We start from the raw sequence: 21,618 nt of genomic DNA, 5'->3' as shown, positions 1-21,618 counted from the left end.
CTGTACCCTTTCCTCCTCACAAATGTTTAGGCACTAATAATTTGAGGAGGAAAGATTATTAAGAGACAAGGTAAGCTTGGCGTAGACTGAAACACAAAGTCCCCTCAAAAACCAGTAGCACAGAGTCAGGTTGTAATATTGACTAACGATCTCTGCAGCAAGCAAATAAGGTGTTGGCTACCCAACTCAGGGTGAGTGCTTTCCACTTAAACTCAGCTGTTTCCAAAGACCTTCAAATATCCTAGACAGAGGTCCAGAATGGGAAAAATCACCATCACCCCAAAGAGAAGGGCTACTCTTTTTTTGGTACAGATGAGTTTGTTTCCATACCCAGAGTTACAGAGGCAGTACCATCCCTGGCAGCAGCTCCTGCGGCTGGAGACCATAGCCTGAGTACAACAGGAAGAACAAGCATCAGCTGTTGGTTTTTCCTTTTTTTTCCCTTTAGCCATCCCTTCCTCCCTGCCTCAGTCATCTCAGCCATCTTGTTCCCTTTATTCTCTGTTGGTAAATGTTATTTTGCTGGTCAAAATAACATTTACCAACACAGAAATAACATTTTGGCATTGGCATTTCATTTTGGAAATGCCTTTGCCTGACAAGAAACAAAGCCACTAAGTTTGGTAACATCAAAACTTTTTTTAGTTAAAGTATCCTGAGAAATCCAGACCCTGCCCTGTGGATATTATGGCAGTTTTTGCTCTCCTAATGCAGGCATTGGGGTCCTTCAGGTTCACATTAGAGTTATGTTAGCATAGTAGAGAAAATAAATCAACCAATGCTCTGACTGAATCTTTAAGATTCCTGAATTACCAAAATACAAGTTCAGCTCACTCATTTGCACTCACACCAGACTCCTACATCTGCTTAGGAGCAGACAGCAATGCTTATAACAGTGTTTTAGCGACAGCTGTCACAGGGGAGCAAACCTCAACGCCTTTGTGACCATGGCATCGTACTCTGTTGTTTTTCATTGGGAAATGGATTAGTTATTTATATTTTGTTCCTGTAATTTTACCCTCGTTAATGCAAAGGAGCTTTCCCCATCATAAGGCTAAAAAGGAAATAAGGAGTTCAACGAAAGATGGCATATTTGACTGAAGAAACTCACAAAATTTATTTGATTAATTACTCATTCTGGGATCTCCTTGCTCCTTCTGCAAGCTGCCTCTACTCCTTTCACTTGACTGTCTCTTGGCACACCACAGCAGACAAATCTGCATTGGCCCATATCTGTACTATGGAGGTGGAGCAAAACAGGCTTTCTGCAATGAATCACTCAGTAAAATTGTGAGTCATACAGCAGAATTCTCCAGTCTTCAGTTGTGAACAAAAAAGCTTGATTTTAGCTGCCACATCTGCACTCCCTCAAACTCACTGCAAGACCAGTTGGCCAGGAGGCATCTTATGTGTTGCTCCTCCACAAGAAATTCTGCCTTGCCTGCTGCCAAGCCTTGTACTACAATGGAGCACAAGTAATGGAAAGCCTGCTTTGTGTACTTCCCCGGGACCGAGGGGAGAGTCTCTGAAGATCTGCAGAAGTAAAACTTCTGATCTTCTGTGTTTTTAACACTGACTTTGAGCATCATAATGGGAACAGCATTTTGTGTGTATTCATCCATCTCTGGAAAAGGCGCAGAGCAGGGAACTAGAGGGGTGGCAGGGCTTCCTGCCACAAGATATTTTCAGGACAGCAGAGCAACACTAGGTGTCAGAGCTCTGTATTGGTCAATACCTTGACAAGAAAGGGTTCTGCTTGTTCAGAAGAATGCTCAGTCTTAACCTCAAATCCTCAAAATTGCAACTGTCATCTCACCATGTCAGGGCCCTACTATTTCTGTCATTTGGAAAAAGATGCCAGAATGTTGTTTTTTTCAAAGACTGATTAGAATTTCTTGATGGATTACTTTTCATTAAATTAAATAATGCTCCAATTAATTGATCTGTTAGCAGACATTCTTAATTTAGCAAATGTTGAGGAGAATGCTAAAATTACCATTATATTTCTGACAGAAACACCACTGAAATCTGGTAATTGATAGCGTTGCTGTTTTCTCTGATGGCCTGAAAAGCTTTTAAGGCTAAATTCTCTAACCATGTTCATCTTCAGAAATTACTTTTGTGGAACCACACATTGAGTTCTTGCTGAGAAATCTCATTTTAGTAATTTTTAACACAATTTATAATGCATAAAATAAATTAGCCTTTGCAGCTAAGCCAGCATATTTTTCTTCAATTTTTATCTCTTTTTAATATATATTTGACCTTGAAAATGGTAGGATACTGCAACCTAAGAACAAAGAAATAATTTCCATTCCATCACTATGGTTACACTTTCTTCTATCCACAGCACTGAGCCGTCTGGAAGTATTTAATACAGAGTCCTCAGGAGGGCAAGAAAACTTCATTTAATATTATTTAGCTCTGATTACACAAACCTACACATTCACAAACAAACACACATAACAGAGTCCTGGCTGTAGCAAATGACTGCGATATCCTAACGTTGCATATTAGATAGGACCAAGATTCAGGAGTATCATGGACATCCATCCCTCACAGGCAGTTTTTCTCACTCTCACCTGCTTATGGCTGCTTGTCTCAAGTGGTTCAGCCAAAATACAATGCAAACACCAAGGCTTCCTGTGGGCTTAGCTCAATGTTAGCTTCACAGACACCTTTGCTCTCCGCGAAGACAGACATGTTGATGAAGACAGACTAGAACCAAGGATCATGGCTTCCCTCTGACCACTGTAAATTTGATTTGGAAATAATTTTGAAATGTCCTTTAATGCCTATCTTTATTCTGATCAATCAAATCAAGCCATGGACCCAAGAAAAGGGAATAGTTCTTGAGAAAAGAAAGAATCTTTATGCTGATGGTTCTGCACTCTTTCAAAAAACTTTATCACCTCTTTGCAGCTGAGTGACATGGGTCAAAATTGTCCTGATTCTTCTCTTCTTTTATGATGCCATCTTGGTTTTTTGCCTTTTTTTCTTTCCTATGTTCTCTGTATTCTTTGCAGATATATTTATAGCCTGTAGTCTATTGTTGTATTCTAGCTAGTTTTCCTAGAGATTTTCTATGCCCTTTCCCTAAACAGAAAGACAAAACAAATGCCAGAGCTCCAAGCCCCAGGAGGTACAAAGCCCCAGTGCTATCTTGGTTCTTCTTGGCCACCAGTGTTGAAGAACATTGACCTGGGTGAGGGAGGAATTGCATCACCACTTGTCCTCCTAACTGGTGCTTTTTTGTCATTTATGCTAATTGGCCAAAGTTATAATACTCCTGTGTTCACCCTGTTCAGGTGGGCCTTTGTGGACACTCTCAATGACAGCAGCTGGAGGCCTCCAAATAAAGATCCACTTTTATATTACCTCGTATACTAAAATCACCTTGAGTTTCATTTCTAGGTTGGAAAAGGCAACACTTAGGTGGAATCACTACATCTGACACTTTTGACAATTTTTTTTCCAATAAAAGTCTTGCCTTCTGCATAAATACAGGATACAGTTCTATCCTGTATAGAACATATCCTATAGAACAGGATATGTTCTATACAGGATATAGAACATATCCTGTATTTATGCAGTATTTGTGCAATGTCCTGTAACAGGAATATCTCCTCACTAAGAAAAGAAGTTCACCAAAACCACATTTATGAATGTCACAGTATAAGAAATTCTATGTCTCTTGTAAGCTCAACTGATCAGAGACTTCATTCAGATCTAGGAAGAGTTGCTAGGAAATAAAAATCTGAAAAAAGAGAAATTGATTTCCAGATTTCAACTCACAAAGACTTCTTGTTCCTGAAAAGATTAAGCACATGTTGAACTCAAAGCAGAGCATCATCACTGGTAATCCTTAGCTCTATGTCATGGTCTTTAAAGTTCATCTCTTTCTTTGATAGCTTCCTTTTTCCTATATTGTTACAGAGGAAAAGTTTTCATACCTCATTAAGATTTAAACAAATATTTGGTGGGGGTTTTTTTCAGAGTTTAAAAAGAAAAAAAAAATATAGACAAGTTTAAAAAAAATCTTCACCAAAAGCCACACTTGATAAAAATTAATATTTGTCAAAAATAAAACACACGACATTTCATTTTAAAATATTTCTCATGAAAACTTTTTTGACAAGGAGTTATCATTAAATTCTTTTCAGAAAACCATCTCCCCTAGAGTTCTCATGTTACAAAAATTTGATGTCATGTTTCTTGCTTTATTCAGTCCCTTCTAAATACATTTTTCTCCTGGCCTACAGGTTCCCACTTTTCTCTTCCACACTGCTACCCTCATCTTGTTTAGGTGCTGATTTTTCTTGTTTTCATCAAACATCATTATTCTGAAGCACTACTTCTTCTGCTCTGTAATGCAAAGGCAGTTTGAGTGGTCACTCACCCCAGGGGAGTAATGCCCACTCAAGGTAGCTCGCCTCTCACTGGCCCCAGCTGCGCCCCACGCTGCCTGAGCCCTCACAGACTGCCTTCAAAGAACTGTCCTGGACAGAAGTTTTAAAACCATGACCATCTGAAAAACAGGAAACATAATGACCTTGCTGACATCTATGAAGTATAAAAATTGTATCAGCCAAATAAACTATCCACTTTGTATTACAGCTCCTGTCTACCAAGACCATTTGCACGCTGATGTGGATGACAAAAGGGGCCTAATTTTGGCAAAACATTCCTCGAAGAAATTCATGCTGGGCACAGCAAACAGGCTTAAAAATGGTAGTTTGTACGACAGAAAGCATAGGATGAAAGCCCACCATAACCTGTCTCCTCAGCCAAGACATTACCTCCCACCTGACATGAGCCCTCTCCAAACAGGGTTTCTTACCTCATCCACTCAGAGTGCTACAGGAATCAGTTCTACTGTTGAGAAGACATCAAGAAAGGAACTTCTGAAGTGTTGCAAGAAGGAAAGGAAATAACACTCTTTCCTGCAGCTAACCCGAGGCAGATAAATAGTATATCTTATAAGAATATACTATAATCTTCAAGGATATGAGGGTATATCCCATAAGGGTCAGGCCTTCAAGAGTGCAAACAGAGCTGAAAAGCTGAAGAGATCCATTCTGTGCTGGGAATAAGGAAGAGGTAACAAAAAACACACCTTCAGGCTGAGCCATGCTTGGTCAGCCCAAAACCTGAGGTGGAGCTGTTGTCTGATTTCTCCCAAGACAGACGTGCAGAGGCTGAATGTCAGATTACACCTATTTTCCTCCAAATTTCTCTCCCCCTCTAGACTATCCAGAGTTTGGTACATTTTGAGCTTCTACTACCATCTCTACTTGGACTTCTCTGAAACAAAGTGATGTCATGTTTGTATACTTAATAGGAGCAATTCTAATGTTGTCATCCTAAATCATCATACAAACCATCAGGCAGTGTCATAGCACTAGAAGAGCAGCAAGTTTTCTGCTGTCCTGTTTACCCTTTACCTTTTCTAGTAGACATGAAGGTAGGCTGAATGGCATATTCTCTCACATTTTATTTATCTTGTATTCCTACCCACAAGTAACTGAGCTGGGGATACTACCTTCATGTCTATAAAGGCACTGATAGTTCTTTTATGAGTGTCTGGTACAAAGAGACCTCAGCCTCCACACAGAAATTCCTGTTGCATTAGCAATTCATTTGGCTGAACAGTGTAGCTCGAGTTGTGAGCCTCTTGCTCATGTAACCCTTATCTACATAAATCTTCATCAGGATATTAGATGTAATGATCAATTCTACACTGAGCAAAATGAAGAGGTGCATGTCAAAATGAAAAGAAGTACTTCCTCTCCTCCCTCATGATAGGAGAATAGAAAAGAGAATCCCTCAGTTCCTGGTATGAAGGACCAGTAAGGTTCTCTACTTTGAAATATGACAGGGTGGGATTTTTATGGAGTTGACTTAATATAGTTTAAGAGTGCACTGTGGGAGATGATGAATTTGAACAATGTGACTTAAGCTTCCTGTACAGGGTTAATTCCTGACTGGGCAATTAAGAAAAGAAAATGACTGCATGCAGAGAAAGCCCACACGATGTCCACTAGGTGTATTTTAGAGCCATAAAAGCAGCTTCTTACTGCCCCTCTCTAGTTTCTCTCTAGCAGGTTTCCAGTCCATTCCTCTAGTACTGACAAACTGTTGTTTGTCTGGGTTTTTTTTTGTTTGGTTGGGTTGTTTGGGATTTTTTTTTGGTTTTGTCTGGGGGGTTGTGCTTTTTTTTTTTAATTTTCAACAATCATAATTTTGAAATTATCTTCAGATAATGTACGTGGGCTATGAGTGAGAATAATTGTTGAAGATTGCATGTAAGATGTTTTCCATTACCATCTGTATGGCTGTTTACCTTGTCAAGTGAGCAGTTTGCCTTATCTCTCTCTTTGAATGACCACATTCACACCTTCCTCGGGAGGGGACCTCCGCTGATAACAGACTATTGAATATCAGCGCATGACTGATAAGAACTATAACATCCCATTGTGAGATGCTCTGCCCAGAGCAACAGGGTGTCAGGTTGGGTTCTGACTCTGTCAGTGTTGTTCCAGTGGACTGTATTGTTTATTTTATTCTTTTTATTTCTTCCCTATTAAAGAACTGTTATTGCCTGCTCCCATATCTTTGCCTGAGAGCCCCTTAATTTAAAATTATAGCAATTCGGAGGGGTGGGGAGGGTTTACATTCTCAGTTTCAGGGGAGGCTCCTGCCTTCCTTAGCAGACTCCTGTCTTTCCAAACCAAGACAATAATCAAGGGAAAAGTGGTAATAGCAATTAACAGTAAGGGAAGGTTTTTAGAAAAATGTCATTCTTTTCAAGAAGAGTTGTAACATTATTTTCTGTCAACCCAATTTTCCTTTTCATAGGTAACACATAAATAAGAATAAGTTTTAGGATCATCCATATTGACAAATTAGCAGACCCCTAGAAACTATTTTCCTTGTGTTGCTATTTGGCTAGACATTTAAACTTTGATTCCTACTTCATCTCTGCAAGTTTCCTTACAGGAGTATGAATCCATAGGTTATATTTTCTGAAAGAACTAAAAATTACTGTTTGCAATATGAATTTCTGATCTTGAACAAATATCTATGCATATGTGTATACATATATACTTATACATAAATATGTATACACATTTCCTTTAACCAGATGAGTATATGACGTTTACATAATGAATTAGTGTATTGACCACAACTATACACACTTGACTTCCGAAATTATCATTTTAAGATTGCTTTCTATTAATTATATCTTGGCCTGGAGTCTTCCATGCTAGGGATTTCCTTCAGGCTGAATGGTTTTGGAAAGTTTAAATGTTTCATATGCTCCTAAGAAAGAGGTAAAGGAAAAAAGTACGTGCTTCCTCCAATTAAAAAAAAAAAAAGAAAATCTCTCTATGACTCATCTTTGAACAGAGAGCATTATCTTATGCTTTGAAGAAAAGATGCACAATGCTGCAAGGGAGTTTTTGGTTTTTTTTTTTGAACAAGAATATACTCTTTTTCACCACCATACCTTTGAAAAAATAGCACTTCCCACTTTTTCAGCCCAGCAGATATGTCCAGCAGTGGATATAGCTGTTTCCTTCACAAATACCCCAATATTTACACCTCCTTCGTGATCACAGTTCTGTGCTTGCAGAGCCTCAATGAATCCACATTCAATCCTGAGACAAGAGCAAGGAACCTATTACTGCTTGGAATGACCACCCTACAACATGAGGGCCTCACTTCATCTGAGCAAGGAACAGAAGATGATATCTGGACTTGTGCAAAAGGGCCAAAGACAACAAATTGGGATAAATGGCTGGGAAACCAAGTTTGGCAGGAATGAGCAAGAAGCTGAACGAGGAAAATAAGGTTAGAGTTTGGTCTGATTAGGGACAGAAGAGCCATTTCTCAGTCCCTGTGAATTGAAAAGGCCTTTGCAAAACTATGATTAAAGAATTCACAGAATATTTATGTAAAACAGAAACAGGACCAATTGCCATTATGTGTTGATAATCAGCTTGTATATTTTGACCTCTTTATTGTGAATATACACTTACACGTTTCTAAACACCTCTGATTAGATAAAAATAAATCCAATGCTGAAATTTTGGTGCAATTGAAAATTATTGTAGATTTGCCTTGAACTTCATCTGACTCCACAGAATTTTGATGAGTAGCACCTCTCATATTAACCCCTTCTTCAGGAGTTTTGAGCTAAAGGTGTCATTATCATTCCATTAGGCTTCCAGTGGTGTGTCAGAATTAATAGCAGCACAAAAAAGTCTGTTCTCTCAAACAACTATCAGCAATCAAGTAGTTTCTGAAAAAACTGGGGTACGTACTTCAGTCTCTAAAAACATCATAAAGCATAAAGAGGAGATGAAGGAACAGCACCCTGTCACAAAAAACCCTCCACTTACAGCTGATGCCTTTAAAGAAAACAAAAAATTCTCATTAGGCATGTTATTATCAATCCAAAAGAAAAAAAACACACACAAACAAACCCTCATCCTCACAAAACCCCCATTGCAATAATATTCCACTGCAAAGAACAATATTTTTGGTGTTTATATGCTTCATGATTTAAAATATGAAGCAAGAGTCTTGCAGCACAGCAACAAACAACTTGCAGCACTATAAATGCAAATGTAGAGATAAAAAATTATCCTTTTACTGGAACTACTAGGTCATCCTTCAAGCCTTTGAGCAGATTGCAGAGAGAAAAAGAATAAAACAGGGACTAGCTATTTTTTTGTAGAGGTCATCAGCTCAAAAAGATCAAAAATCATTAGGTGTTGTACAGGTTAATGACTTGTCTTTGGTCTGCAGCTGCTGAAATACTGGGATTTCTCTATTGCTTCATTTCATGCTATGAAAAAATGAAATAATTTAAACCATCTAGGTATGGCTACTTCCACTGAAACAGGTAACTCTGAAGACTTGAAAGCCTAGTTTTAATAGAAATACATCAGAAAATCATATTTTTCCCCTGAGATCCCAGGCCACTCCAAATTCACTTTGTTGTTTAGGCAGATCAATGAGGATGTGTCAGCCACCTTCAGCGGTATTTAGCTGTCACTGAATTTGGGTCCCTTAAGGGCAGCCTGAAGTCTGAAAGGATAAAAGTTAAGAAATTAAGTTTGCTTCTTAATAATTTTATCCAGAACTGGAGGGAGAAAATTCCATCACCAACACAGGATTTCTTCCTGCTGCAGGGTCAATGAGTATCTACTGAGCCCAGTGCCACACAGACCAACCAAGTCAATGGCATGTTTATTTTTTACTGCAGGCCTGCCTTTGAAATACCTACCTGCTGTCTTGCAGCTCTGCTTAAAGTACTGAGGGCAGAAAAAGGATAACAACACACTCAGTTCCTAGGGTGGGGCTGTCACCTTCAAGGTACTTGGGCCTTACACAGGTGTCAGGGAGGGAGTGACTCAACTACACCAACCACGTTGTGCTGGGGCAGGGAGAACAAGTCACCAAAACCGAAGAAAACAAAGCAATGTCTTGAGTGGATCATTGGACAAATCTCCCCAGAAGCTGCACTACAAATGAAGTCTTGTTTCCAGAAGACTTGGCATATTTTATATGTAATAAGAGACCTGCTCAGCTACTCACTGTAGTGGCAATTACTCTAGCTCCTGACTGCTGTTGCTCAGGGTACACACGTGCTCATGTTATCCTCTGCATCTACTAGCACAAGACACATTACTTTTCCCATGCCTGACTATGCTTAGAGGAGAGCAGAGTGGGAATCTTCAACTTTGCATCTTCTCTTTATTTCTGTGTGATATGAGCAACCTCTGGTAAGTTTTGCCTTTGCCCAGGGTAACACAGGACTAAATAGGACAAAGAATTATAAAGAGTGCCTTTGTTGGGCTGCATGCCTATATCCTAAAGGAAATGGCAAGGTAGCCATTGCAGAAGTGGTGAGAGACAAAGAGCACTCAAACCTTCCTGGAAACAATGTGATTTGATTCAAGTCTAGCGGGAAATGGCTCTTAAAGTAGTACATAGTTAATGTAGCACTTTTAGAAAGCCATTAGAGCTCTGATATATTATTAATTAGATGAAATAGGAAAAAAAGACACAGCAGATACCCATTACTATAGCACAGGCTGTAAATAGTCTAACTTTTCAATTTTTCAAGTCTTCTAGGTATAACTTTATTAATGCTTTATTTAATAAACATTAATTTCCTATCAAAGTGAGCAGTCTTATCAAACATTTTTCATGCATGTTGTGGAGGTGATGCTAAACATCTCTGGACATAAACAAGGTTCTTTCAATTTTCACTTCAAGGTCTGTCTCATTTTAATGAATGTACATAAACTGTGTTTAAAGAGGGTGTATATATACAGCTCTACCAAAAAGCTATTTTCCACTACCACTCTGCTCTAATAATTCCTAATTTCTATAAGAAGTATAATTCTATTGAAGGGCTGTTAATTATATCAGACCAAGCATATCAGAAGTCAACTGACATGCTACAGACTTCTCTGGGATAGAGCAGGAGTCCTACAAAGGCAGTTCCAATGTTTTTAGTGCTCTTTAGATATCATGAACTTCCGAGAAATTTTTGGCAAAAGAGGTTTGGCAGCAAGATGAGCAGCATAAAGCTCTTTAGGGTTCTCAGCAGAAAAATTACAAGGTTAAATCCTACCAGAGAAGGCACAAGAAAGAGAAAAAACTGGCTGATGATTATTTCTACAGGAATAGTTTCCATTAATCACCTTTTGAGAAAGCAGGAGGTTATTTGCTTTTCAGGAAAAGAGATTATAAGTGCCACTAACTTGTCTTCTTTTCCTGGTAAGTATAGATATCCTGTTGAGTAGGAATATGCTGAGGTGAAGCATGAGAGAATAGAAAAGAACTCCACTTGAGCCAAATACACCCTATTATACAGCTTCCAGCATTTCAAGATATCTTTGCTCAGTTGAACAGCAGCATATTCCTAATTTTAACATTCTGTATAGACTACTCTGGTCTGATGGAATCAGACTGCTGAAAATAAAATTGTGTTTAAAAAGTTGCTGCTTTACAGAAGGTTTACTGAAAAATGGCTTTCAATTATAACCATACAAATATAAACATATTCATTGGGCTTACACCATATAAGCCATAGTAATATAATTTTTAATTTCTAATTTATAGTGTCATCTTAAGATTTAAAGTCTGAAAATTGTATTCCACACCACTGTGATTCCTTTTAAGTGCTGAATATTAGCAGAACAGCTCTGTATGCACATTGCCCACACTTCACACAGGACCATGAACAATGGTGCTCATTGGACCTCAGCCTACATGGGGTCCAAGATTCAACATTTTCAGTAGTTCTGGGATTATCTCTGCAATTAATTTCCTCTCCACTAAGTGTTTGTGACCAATATCCCTACACAAATAATCCACACATACACTTGGATGTTAAAAAGCTGTTTTCATGTTTCTCCAAGTAGAATAAGAAAAATCTTTAGGAAGAAATGAGCTTTTAGGCTCCTTAAATTCAAGAAATTAGGACCCAAATCCAAACTTGCAGTGCACCACTATACTGAGGCAAGTAAAATATGCGCAGGTACGTTTGAATTGTGTGTAGTAGCCTTTCCAATCTGCAGAGATATTACATACTGGCAAAATAACATTTGGAGTATAGTAATAATACTATGCTACTAGTTGCTACCTCTGCCAGGGATAAAATAAAAGGGGGCAGCTGGGTGATGGATGACTGAGAGCAAACTTTGGAGGTTGTTATTTTTACAAGGAAACATCCCAGAAACAGCTCATCCCCTCTGGCCACATCTCAGGTGTTTGCTTTGAAACTCTGCGAGCAGCAGAGTCAGTGAGTTCTGCTGTTATTCTGCCAGGGGAAGGAACTGTCAGGGAACAGGGGATCTGACCATGGGGCCACAGCAGCACTGGCAAACCTGCATGTGCAACAGGTGGGGCACAGAAATTTGGTGTCTCACAGGAAGGCAGAGCCAGAGGGCATAGAGTAGGAGCCTGATTTGCTGATTTCCTCATTAAAAAAAATTAAGAAATGAGTTATGGTCAGAGATGAAGTTGAAGAAAATCTCAGTAAAGCTCCTTGGCCAGCACTCCCAAGGATAGCAGATAGATACATCCATCTATCTGATAGACAACAGGAAAAACCTTGACTAGCCCATTTGCCTGGAGAGGCTGCACAGAAAATTATTAGGTCTGTTCTCACATATAAAATCTGGGAGACAAATACTGCAAATAAAAGGAACCACAATGTGGAAAGCAAGCTCAGACTACTAAAGAATTGAAGCACACATCTCATGAACCAATGCCTGCATGTAGGGTAGGGCTGTGTAAAAGTGAATGTCTGCCTTTTTGCAGCAGTATTCATAATCTTCTGCATGGCTTTGGGTCATCTGCTTAGCAGAAGTTAAATAAATCTTTAAAACTGTGCAGGTTTTCTTGGAAAGCCTACTGATACACCTCTATTAAAGAGGCGAGGCAGGGTGAAAAATTATTGTAACAAAGAGATTTTTATTTTGCATACAGTCTTTCTTTCAATATCAGAAGGGTAAAATATAAAAAGGTGTCTGAAACAAAACTCTCATCAAATTCCAGTGGGAATTGCACATTCAAATCATTGCATAGATTTGAGAACACTAGTCAGTCAGAGAGTATCAACTTCACACTTCCTGTCACAGGAAGTGACAGTTTACCTTATTAAATTGCTGTGGATAAAACACAGACAAAAAAAATAGTAATTTTTCCCTTTCATACTGGGTCCATTACTTCATCTTTTAAAACTGACCACACTTCTATTTCATACAATTTAATTTTCATTCATTCATAAAAATTATTCACCTTAGTCATAAACAATTCACTCTGTCCAAAAATAAAATCATCCATCATCTCGGCCCAGTAACTAGTCTAGGTGTCATTTGGATTGTATTTCCCACCTTTCTAACACGCAACTACAAAAGTAAAAGGAGAGCAAATGAGAATTGGGGAACGATATAGAATGTACAAGTTTCAATCACATGACAAATAGCTGAGATCATACAATTTTAGGAAACCTACAAAAACATTTTGATAATTCTTACATTGACTGTTTAGTTGGTTTCTTTGTTGGTGGTAGTTTGGGTTTAGGGATTTTTTTGTACACACTTTCTGTTTGGGTTTTTTTGTGTGTGTGTCTTTTGGGGTTTTTGATTGTTTTGTTTTTTTTTTTTTAAGATGGCCGAAGAATTACAATTAATAATTGCTTGTGAATTAGATTGCCTGCTATGCTGTGAATAGAGATATGAAACAATGGATATCCTAGAAGGGGATAAAAGCTAAAAAAGCTTTTTTTTAAGCTAAAAACCACAAAAACTCTCTAAGGACACAACACTGATAAAAAAAAGCCTTGCTTATCAGCAGTGATGCACTGTCCTATCAGTTGAAAAGAAGAAAAAAGTTAAATATCTGTAATGAGAATAGAAATAGCACAGCAGTAATCAAAACATGTTCATGATTTTCAGACCACTTCCCTTCTAGACCTATATGTGATCATTCTTGCTAACATAATTTAGCAATCACCAGCTTTCATCCTTCTACAAATTAAAATAATGAAAAATCTACTGTGAAACATAGGTTCAATTTTGGCATCTAATGACCCATTGCATACTTGGAGAAGGAAGCTAGAATCATCTCTAAAAGCTAAATTCTGCACTTTGTCCTCGTACGTTTTAGTAAAAATACTGTACAAACTTCAATTTTTTTTTTCTGCCTGTGATCTTTTCTGATCCATAACAATCAAACTGCTGATTTCTTATATGACGCATGTAGCAATGAAAGGACAGGTAGGATCTTTTGAAGGTTTATGGTCACCATCTTATTTGTAATGTAGAAAGAGTGGTTTTTCTCAGTTATACAGGCTGCAAAGTGTGGAAGTTTGATACACCTCCGAGAAAATTAAAAATACAAGGCTAGAGTAAAAGGATGAGAAATATCTGTAAAACAGAGCTCCAGACACTTATTTTCATTTGTTGGCAGAACCAAAGGCCACATTTATGCTTTCCAGAAAAACAGAAAATGAGTTTGAATAGACCTCTGACAGGTATTCTTAGATGCAAGATGTCTGAATAGCAGACCAGGTATCTTATTACCTCATAGCAGGAAACAAGAAGAAAAATCACTACCCTGACAAACTGAAATGTGCTCTAAGAAGGCAAAATTCCCACCCCAGTGGCTATCCACAAAGCTTCTTTCTAGGACTGAATTATGACAGTGTGATTGAATTATCAATATGTGACAAGCCTCTATTTGAAGTCACTGGAATCAGGACTGGATGTCCTTTGCCATCAAAGAGAATGCATCAGAAATAGTATGCACTTGTTAATGTTTATTTTATTGAAAACATTAGAGAGTAGGTAGTTTAGATGACATGGATTTTAACAGGACTGTACAGCTCTTTACATAGCTGCAGTCTCTGCATTATTAACTAAAGGCTGTGAGCATAACTTTTTAACTAATATCTGCACTGCAAGTACCTCCATGTGTACTGTGGTCATCCACAACACAGAAAAATTTCACTCTTCAGTAAGTCATATGGGTCTTTTACTGAACAGGGTACAATGTGATAAAAGAAAAGCGGAAGAAGAAAAAAGAAAAATGAACAGAAACCTCAACCGACAGCATTGATTCAGTCAAAAATCTCTTGAAATGCTAAGAGTGGCTGATCCTAATTTAATTCAGTATTTTTCCTATATATGATCAAAGGAAACTATGTTTATGCAATTTATAGTTATTGTCATGGTATGAAAGGTATACACTAGCTTATCACTACCAGGAATCCAGAACCACACCAAATAATATTTTTGTATTCATTTCTTGCAGAATAATGGCATTGCAGCTGTAATAGTATTTTTGGTTAGCGGGACAGATTCCTACCATTTATGTCGTGTCACTGGGAACATAAATTACTTAGAGATTTGCAATTTCCATGGTGAGCGAAACAGGTACAGAGCAGTTGTGGAAACAGTATAACATCTTCTGTCTGTTTTTGTTTCTTCAGTCAGCATGAGGCGTGGGCCAGACCTGAGGAAACATCTTCATTCTACTCAAGAGAGCTGCATTTTTTGTGTGGATGAGAGCAGTGAGATTGCTCATTTTCTCTATGGGACATAATTTCTCTCTGCCCTGACTCTACAACATTCAGTCTCTGACTCCAGACTACTCTGTGTGCATTACTATCATGTCAGTGTACAAACACATCATTGAAACAACACTGAAGTAATGAGCCAGCAAAATGAAGGGGATTTTCATTTTCAATTTCACATTCGCCACTTGGAAAGAATCCCAAATGTTGCCAACTACATATATTTTATAGTATGAAAGATAAAATAAAAAGCAAACATTTATCAGTAGTAACAATTTTCAAAATAATTTTGTTAAAATTGCCCTAGAAAGATTTGTCTTTCTACCTGAAATAGAGAAATAACTGATAACAAAATAAAATAGCTTTTTCTCCTAGGTAGCCCCTCATCTGGACAAATAGTGTTTGCTGGTGTGCATACATCCACACAGTCTTACTAATTTATATTCCATTTTTTTCTTAGTCATACTGAGATAAAGCAATCAAATGGAGTGTTTCTTTCTGTCCTTTGTGACAGTCACAAAACCTGAAGTGGGAAGATTGTATTTTGGGTTAAAAATAAGTATTGTAAATCAGCTTCGTTAGCTCTGCTTTTAGTGGCTTTATGAAAAATCCCAATATCCTTCCAAAAATGACCCCAAACCAAACAAAAACCAGCTCAGCAAGCCTCAAAAGCAAATCAAACCTACTAAAGACACTTTTATTTTTATGTGCATTTCTCTAATTTCAATTTTCCTTTCAGAAATCTGAAAACATTTTTTTCCCCTAAGCACATTGTCCCTTCAAGTGCTAGGTTTTAGGGTATTTTTAGCTTGTATTGTGCAAGGAGCTGGAATTGACACAGCTGGTTTTTCCAGAAAGGAATGGCAATTTAACATAGCTGTGTGGTGCAGAAATTGCCAAGAACAAGTGATGCAGCCCCAAGATCAGGTGGGAGCTGGGGGCCAGGTGTGCCTGATGCTGCAGCAGCATCTGGTATCAGCTGCTTCTCTAGAACAAAGCAATCCCTGGAGCACAATCCCTCTCATTCAAAAGAGATGCACTTATGCAGAGAGCTGTGCTTGTGATTTATTCTGTCACTTCACTGTTACCTACCTCTTCTACTGCAGTCCTGTTTATTTTTCCTTGAGATTCAGTGGCACTGATAAACTCCTCTCTTCTAAAGTATTACATGAACATATCAATTTCACTGTTTTTCTTGGTCCACTGCAGAGAATTGTTGCAAAACTTGACTTGGTTTGCGTCATGGTTGGCCATATCATAGGAGTGAGCATGAATGGCTGGGCTGCACTGCTGAGCTGCCCAGGGCTGGGCAGGGGAGGCTCCAGAGACGCCAGGAACTGACAGAACATACAATTTCCAGTAGTAAAGCACATTTTATCCTCAACTCTAGCCAACAATGCAAACAATGAAACTGAACCTCCCTGAAAAACTGTTATGGGCTAAGAGAAATAACCAGCATGTGAGAAAGTCTGGCCATGGAACATGAAAAATCACAGAGTAATTTGCTTGGAAAACATAGGGTAGAGGCCAAGAGGAGCAAGAGACCTCAGGAAAGGTATTGCAGGTGGGTATCCCAGTATGTGCACACTACTGCATGCAGAGGGGGAACACTCAGGAAGGGCAAAAGTTTCACTTGCAGCCACAAATCTCTGGCTTTGCTGCAATGCAATCCAGTGGGTTGGACTGAAGGCCTTCCAAAATTCCCATTATCCTGGCTTGTCCTCAGATCATGCAGTCCTAAATGTTATGACGTCTTTACAAAATAGAGAGTTCTCCCCATTTTCCTGCTGGAGCCAGAAAAGCCAGAGAGATATAATTTTCCTTGGGTATCACAGGAGAACTAAGATTAAAAAAATCTGAAATGCAAAACTGGAGTCTTGGATTGTAGTCAAAAAATTACTCAAAGTCTCATAGGTCTTTATTATGGGTTCAGATTTGTCCAAGGTCAGATGCAGTGATTAAACTCAGCGTAAATGCATCTGAAATCACAAAACACAGTACAGAAAAACTTGCTATGCTTCCACCTACAAAACAAATTCACAAATATGAATCTTGAAATGTTGGCTGTGTTTCTTAGTAGGAAAGTGTTCCTATTAATTCAATTTATCCCAAACTATACCAAGTTATGACCAAAATAATTTTTCTTAGCTGTAGAAGAAAGAAAAACAACAATCACAAATTTTGAAATTTTATTTCTCTTAAATTTGCATCATTACTACTGTAAAAAGTCAAGACTATCAAACTCCACCTTAGAATCATAAAATAGAACCATAAAATGGTTTAGGTTGCAAGGGACCTTAAAGACCCTCTGTTTTCAACCCCTCTGCTGTGGGCAGGGACACCTTTCAGCAAAACAGGTTACTCAGCATCCCATCCTACCTTGCTTGAACACCTCAAGGCATGAGGCACCCACAACTCTCCTGTGCTGCCTGTTCTAGTGCTTCACCACCCTCACAGTAAAGAATCTCTTCTTAGTATTAAACCTAAGGTTCACCTCTTTCAGTTTGTACCCATTAATCCTTGTCCTATCACTAAAATCCCTGATGAAGAAGCCCCCTCCAGCTTTTCCTGCAGGCTCCCTGCAGGTGCTTGGAGGCTGCTGTGAGGTCCCCAACAACCTCCTCTTCTCCAGACAGTTCCTACTCTCTCAGCCTGTCTTGATCAAGGACATGCTCCAGGCATCTTATCAACTTCATGGCCTCCTCTGGGCTTGCTCCAACAGTTCCATGTCTTTCTTATATTGGGAGCATCTGAACTGTGCACAGTGGTCCAGGAGGGGTCTCATAAAGCAGAGGGGCAGAATCCGCCCTCCTCACCCTGCTGGCCATGCTGCTTTGCATGCAGTGAGGATTTAACTGGCTTTCTGGGTTGCAAGCATACACTGCCTACTCGTGTTTTTATCAAGCGCTACCCCAAGTCTTTCTCCACAGGGCTGCTTCAGTAATTTCTCCACAGAGCCTCTAGGTGTCCTTGGGATTGCCCAGACTCAGGTGTAGGACCTTGCACTCCTCTTGTTGTACTTCATGAGGTTTGCATTGGCCCAGGTCCCTCTGGATGACACCCCTTCCCTCCACAATGTGGACTGCCCCACAGAGGTGGGTGTCATCAGCAAATCTGAGGGTGCCCTTGATCCCACTGTCAATCTCACTGTCACTTGTCCAAATGGCAGGAAAAATTTTCAATTAGTCCAGTTAACTCTGAACTCACTATATTTTGTTTATTCAATAAGAAATCTTAATTAATGCTAAAACTGCTTAAGGTAAGAATGATGATATGTTGCTTAATATTACTAAAACATTTTGCTTCTGTTCAACTGCCCACCCACTTGCAGGAACTTACTACCCTGGAAACTATGACTAATGGTCCTTCTCAACTTTCCAGGTATCAACATACTGAAAAATACATCATCAAAACGTGAAAGCAAGGAAAAAATTCAAACATAGTTTGGAGTAGTATCAGTTTTGCACAAATTTAGAAAATACTTGAAACTGCAGGATGCTTTGTTCCCACAGGAGTGTAAACTGGGTTTTTTTGGCTTTTCACCTAAGTGTGGTTGTTTTACATCATGGGATACATGGGACAAGATACAGAGTGTCATGAGTGCCAACACTCAACACATATGCAATCTGCTAATGTACAAGCTGCATCTGAAATGAAATTATGTGATTGCCTAAAACATCACCAGCTGAAGACTGCTTTATAAACTTAAGTGTCTTTCAAGCTTAACATCACAGAGCAAATTATCTTCATAATAAAGCTTTAAATCCCTGACTATTCTTCAATTTCAAATATCAAGATACTACTTTTGTGGACAGGTAATTTTCTTTACAGCAAGGAAATCTCATGCTTGCATGACCTACCTGTATATTAGGGGAAAAAAAAGGGTTTCTTTTGCCTTGGTTTGCAAGACCTTCCTGGAAGATTTCCAATCCATCCCCTCACCGCCTCATGACTAAAAACTTCTGTAAAGAGGGGTTTTGCTTACAAGTTCTTCAGGAATTTCAGGAAACAGCTCTGTGTTCTTCCTCCTCTACAGGCAGCTAGTCAAGATTTTGTTTTCTTTTCAAAGCGATGGGGAAGGGACAGAGGCAAAAAAATCTCACATTAAAAAAAAAAGAAGACCAGAATTATTCAGTCAGGATTAAGGGATTAAGGGTGGCTCTTCAATTACCAGAACAATAACTGTCGTCAACTGATAAACACCTAATGCCTTGCAGAAACTCAGATCACAGAGCTGAAACAATTTTTTTACAATGTTGATTCTGTCACCTATTATAACAAAGGAATGGATAATCAGCAAATAGCAGGATAAGGAGACAAGTACTGACCAGGCCCAGGAAAGGAGATAAATTATTGTTCTATGCAGTAGACACAGCAAGGGCAGGAAGATGGCTTGTGAATGTCCAGAACAAACAAGATTTGACCCCTATAGGCTGATACTAGTAAAATCATCCCCCAAAAGGATGTCTCTAGTGTTCACTGAGCCAGTAGTTCAATGTCACCTCTTACATTAATAACTTTAATAGACAGTTTTGAGAGAGTGACTTGAGTAGGCAGGGGCAAGGAAGATGTTTGAAACCCAGGATATGGGAGACAGCAATGAGAGCAGTGAGAGCTCTGGCTAAACAAATCTTCCCATCATAGACAGAGAATACCAATCCCAAATCCAAGTTGTTGCAAACCCTCCATAATTTTAAAAAGGGGATAGGGAAGGAACACTGAGTCAACCAAGGAATAGATTATGTTCCCTGGGCTATTTTTTAAATATAGTAAAAAATAATACAGATATGAGCTGGTAAAAATAAATGAGGGAGTAAAAAACAAAATACAATTACCTCAGCACCAGAACTGATCACTGAGTAAAAAGCCCAGCCTGAAATTTCATATGGTAATCCCACATTTCAGCTATCATCACAGATGCTGGAAGAAGGCGCCATTTTTCACAAACTTTGCACTTTGGGAAAACTCAGTCTGTGGCCAGGAAAACTCATATCAATAACTTGGAAGCCCAGATAATTTTATCACGCCACAAAATTCACTGCATTATCAAAGCATTCATAAATAAATACTATTGAGGGTAGTTTATAGGAACAAGGGAATAACTGAGCTAGGGGTGCTCTGAAATACCATGCTCTGCCCTAAGCTGAGTTTTTGGGTCAGTCTACCAAAGACAATAGTACTAAAGAACAGTGCTCTTGTAAAAATATATTACCTAGGGGATAAGTCTTCACTTCACTGTATTGTTGTTTTGTGTGCACATGGAAAAATACACCACAGTCACGTCATTATACAAAAATGACTAAGAGCAAGCAGCATGTGGCACTGATGGTGGTGTGAGCAGTTAATAAGGTATGAAAGACACAGCTTGCACACTACGTCAGTGGTCTCATACCAACCCAGGTCAATCAGGCCTAACATCACTGCTGATAGTCATCAGATCTTGAGTCATTGTGACCCGAGTCAGCAACTGCCAAATCAACAACAGGCAGATGTTTTCAGCTTAAATAAAAAGAAAAATATCACCCCAATGGATGTGTTTCACCTTGAGCTGAGGTTAAGCTGGCAAAGAAGTTGAAGCAGACCAAGAAACCTCTACACAACAGGAATGATGAGGGATGGGTTCATCTGCGCAGTGCTGGCTGCTTTTGGGTTGTAGAGTAGTGTGAACATGCAAACCTTGGGGATGTGGGCTGAGAAGAGATACATCTGTCTCTGTAGATGGCATACGGAGATTTTGAAGCCTATTGTCTTAATTGCAAAAGCAAATTTCTTTTTAACTTAAAGCATGTTCTCTAAAGGAGTCTACAGTCTTAATGTAAAACATAGCATGATAGAGTGTCTGATGCAGGAATTTACAAATTATTCCTGTGATTGATTTCATCATTGCCCAAACAGTGTGTACTCTTTTAATCAGATTTTATGTAGCTTCAACTTCCCTCAATTACTGCTATAGTTGCGACGCAGTGAGAAGTGAATGATAGTTGTGAGAAGTGATAGTTGTGAGAAGGATAGTTGTGAGCGAGTGATAGAGTAAGAAGCCCTTTTATTAAGTTTTTATTCCTCATTTAAATACCAAATTAAAAGACTGACCAAGACATTAATTATTCTTCCCTTTCACAACCTAAATGTATTGACAATATTTTTTCCCTATAAAGGTCGTTAAGCCTAATTCTATAACCAATAACATCTCACTGCTGAGACTTCAGCAAATTTTACTTACGTACCTCTGCTTTAAACTTTGGGCACCAGACCTCAATGTTATGATGCACTGGCTGCAACATCACAGCCAAATGCTCAGGAGCTGAAGCCTTTTTTACAGGACAACCTCCTGCTCATCCCCAAGTGCACAATGCCAGAACTAATCCCTGCATCCAAACCACAGTGAGACTGAAGACAATCAACAACTCCTCAGTATTCACCTCATAAAGAGGTAGGTGTCGTTGTTTATTTCAATGTGATTCAACTTAATTTCTCTAGAATCTCCTTCAAAATTTGTCCACACACGTACACACACA

The sequence above is a fragment of the Camarhynchus parvulus genome, chromosome Z, assembly GCF_901933205.1.
Source record: "Camarhynchus parvulus chromosome Z, STF_HiC, whole genome shotgun sequence".
NCBI classification, from domain to species: Eukaryota; Metazoa; Chordata; class Aves; order Passeriformes; family Thraupidae; genus Camarhynchus; species Camarhynchus parvulus.
The sequence above is the reverse complement of the archived record's forward strand: the minus strand, read 5'-3'. Positions refer to the sequence as shown.